The sequence below is a fragment of the Montipora capricornis genome, chromosome 9, assembly GCF_036669925.1.
Source record: "Montipora capricornis isolate CH-2021 chromosome 9, ASM3666992v2, whole genome shotgun sequence".
In the NCBI taxonomy this organism is placed as follows: domain Eukaryota; kingdom Metazoa; phylum Cnidaria; class Anthozoa; order Scleractinia; family Acroporidae; genus Montipora; species Montipora capricornis.
Window position 1 is genome coordinate 27,402,107 of NC_090891.1, and position 3,736 is coordinate 27,405,842.

At 38.5% G+C, this 3,736-nt stretch overlaps 1 pseudogene; it reads left to right on the top strand.

The window, feature by feature from the left end:
• The first annotated feature begins 1,918 nt into the window (after positions 1-1,918).
• Positions 1,919-3,736, top strand: part of LOC138017486 (uncharacterized) — a 4,995-nt pseudogene continuing 3,177 nt past the window's right edge.

A 3,736-nucleotide genomic window follows, 5' to 3' on the forward strand; every position in this document is an offset into this window, starting at 1 on the left:
AAACAACATTAATTTTGAACCGTGAATATAGAATATAAACAGTTACGATCAGCGACAAACATTTTGGGGAATTTTTGCTACGTTCAATTGTGTTACTGTACGTTTTGGCTTCACAAATAAATCGCAAAATCGAAAGTGACATCGCCGGAATTCAGCGGGCACCGTGATTAAGTTACCGCGGCATGTTTACTTGCCAAATAGTGAAGCATCTGTGTCAAATGATGGCAAGATACCGGGTTTTCGTAAATTTCTGTCAAATGTTATAAAGTTTGACAATAAATGAGCGAATTCAAAACAAAGATCACAATCGCCCACCATTGTTTCTGCAAAGTCAAAAATTTACTCTCCAAGACGAGGTTATTTATCACCAGGTAATTCCATCATTTTGGAAATAGCAGCTACTTTATTATTCACCGGCGTCACAATTTTTTGCTGATTTGGGGGCTGATTTTGTTGAAACTCAAGCACGCTTCCAACAGACCTGTTTATTTTCATGAAACCTTTCCTGCTTACAGAGCAAAACTAAAAATATCCTCCCTTATCACGTTTCAACCTTAAGCTCGAAAATTCAATACAGAACATGAATTATAATTCGCAAAAGCAGAAAATATCACAGAATCCTTTTCCAGCGAAACATTTTATTGAAACAAACAACATAAGATGCACTAAAACGCCATTCGCGTTGCAATGACTTTCCATTGCTGGTTAACGAGAATAACAAACTCACGAGGCAGAATGTATATTTCTATTTAATTAAGTTAGCACAACAGAAAAACGCTAACCTCATTTTGACACGAAACTGCTTTACTATTGCCATAAAAACTATCCAGTTAAGCTCGCATATTATAAAACATGATGAATTCATAAAGGCCACCTTTTCCAGCGAACAATTGTTTGAAACAAACAACATATTTGCTCTTGGAGGCGAAAACCTCTTCCTATTTCATTGCGTGCGTGAAGACAAGAAACTCAATCGTGTCAAATTACCATGTACTTCAGGTTCAAACCCTTTCCTGAAGAACCTTTTCCTTGAATAACAAGAAAATGCTTTACTATTGCCATAAAAACTATCCAGCACACATATCATAAAACATGATGAATTCATAAAGGCCACCTTATAGCTTTTCCAGCGAACAATTTTTTGAAACAAACAATATAAAAGCTATTAGAGGCAAAAACCCCTTCCTATTTCATTACGTGCGTAAAGAGAAAAAACTCAGGTGTCAAATGTGCGCAATATTACAACAAACTAAAATTTCAGGATCAAACCGTTTCCATGAAGAACCTTTTCCTTGAATAATGAAGCACAAAATAGACGACAAGCTTTCTTTCAAATAATTCTTGGCTGTCACATTTCCAATTTTTTTTTTACCTGAAGACTGTGCAGAGTTGATCACAGATCCACTTAAGGTGTTCGATTCGTTCTCTGTCTTTGTTGAACCCATAAGTTACTTGAGAATTTTCCATTTGGTTTCAGTGTTCTACATAACAGCACACTTGGCAAAATCTTAGAAATGCAGCTCACTTTGATTTCGGCTCGACGGGCGACAGATTGTTGTCGAAGTCCATTACTCGTCGCTTTTAAGATTCCACCGCCTGTCTTGTTCAGTATCCAAATGAATTTCCATTCTATTTCGTCATCAGCCATAGGTCGTTACAGAGTGGTACGAGAGAGAGTGTAGCGCATGCGTCAAATCAGTTGTGTGGACCTTGTGTCAAGATAAGGCTGGTTGACTACTTTATCTCACATTTACCATCGAAATTCCCTGTCAACCCGATCGATACGAAACAGCAAATCACCCAGTCATTGGAGTATTGTCTAACATCATATCTCCTCGAAGAGCTAAGTAGATATTTAGCCCTGAATTGCAGTTTTTTCGCTCTTACGTTTTTCCCGCCATTTTCATTCAGGAAAATTATGGCCGCCACGAGCAACGATAATGACACTGAGCAGAACATCCCAACGGATCCTGCTAATCTAGAGGATAGCGGCAATGTTTCCAAAAGTCTTCTATCGGTTCTAACTGCTATGCAGGAGAACCTTACCTCCTCAAACTCTATGCTTCGCGACCTTGTAGAGAAAAAACGTAAGTCAACCGAAACGGATTCAATTTCCAAAAGAGCAAAGCGTGATGCAAGCAAATCAAGTCGGTCCGCCAATGCTTCAGAGAAAGCACTTACGTCTACTTCAAAAGAAGTAATAGATAGCGCTTCTGAAGAAGCAAGCGATTCTGCTTCAGAGGAAGCAAACACGAAGACTCCAGATGATGATACGCTTAGTTTATTGGGCGATGACAGCCAACATGATTTCTGTTCAGAAGATGAAGAGGTAAACAATGATGACTTATTGTCCCAAATTACTACCTCATTAAGCTCATCCGACGATACAGGACCGCCGGTGTCTGATAAACTCTCGAAACTTGTTAACGACAAGTTTCAGACTGAATATTCTGTTGAAAAACGTAAAGAGATACTACAGAAGTACAAAGTACCAAGTAATTGCAATGAATTGTTTGTGCCTAAAGTCAACGGAGAGATTTGGTCCAAACTGAATGCAAACTCTAAGAGGTCAGACATCAGAACATCAGTGCTACAGGACACTTTAGTAAAGGTGTCTAGTGCCATTATTGTCACTGTGAATGATCTACTTAGTCATAGGGAGAAGAAGACGCCCCCTAACTATAAAACTCTTATTCCCAGACTGACTGATTCTGTTGCCTTGATTGGTCATGTCCACAAGGAACTTTCTTTTAAACGAAGAGATGCAATACGACCTTACCTCAACCAAGAGTTCAAACAGGCTTGTTCAATAACTCTCAAGCCTGGAAAGTTGTTATTGTGAGGATCTTCCCAAAACACTACAGGAGCTTAAGACAACTAATAAGTTAATGACTTCCCTAACTCCTGATAACAGGAAGGGACAAAATAAATCAAAGAGCCATGGTAACAACCAATTCAGAGGAAACCACTTCCATGGAAATCAAAGTAAACCTTTTTTGGTGAACAGAGGGGGAATTCATATCCCCCCAAGTCCAACCAACAGCTAAACCGTTTCCAACACAAGAAGAAATTCACCAAGAATTGAATAACATCAAGGCCAAGGTAAATGAGTTCTCCCCTTTTGTGTTCTCTCACCTCATCCCTTATTTTACAGCTAAGGTCAACTCCTTTAAAGGAGGACAGTTGTCTTCCTTTTGTCATAAATGGGAGAGGTTAACGTCTGATGCCAGTATTCTCCAAATTATTTCTGGAGATCGCATAGAATTTCTTTCTGATCCACCTTCTCAGGTGTCACATCCCCCTAACTCTATACCTAGAGATCACATGAGTTTAGTTGACAAAGAAATTAAAAGTCTCCAAGACAAAGGGGTTGTTGTTTCATGTAATCACGAGCCTGGTGAATTCATTTCACCAATATTTACTGTGCCAAAAAAGGATGGTAATGTTAGACTTATTCTGAATTTAAAGCATTTAAACTTGTCTATAAAGAACTCACATTTCAAAATGGACACAATTCACACTATCCTCAAATTAGTGACACCTAACTGTTGGATGGTGTCTTTAGATCTGAAGGACGCTTACTATAGTGTGAAAATTCATTCTGATTTTCAGAAGTATCTTAAGTTCACATTTGATGGATTGCTCTATAAATATACAGTGTTCCCTAATGGTTTATCAACTTGCCCTCGTAAATTCACAAAAATGATGAAGCCACCACTATCGCACTTAAGGCTTT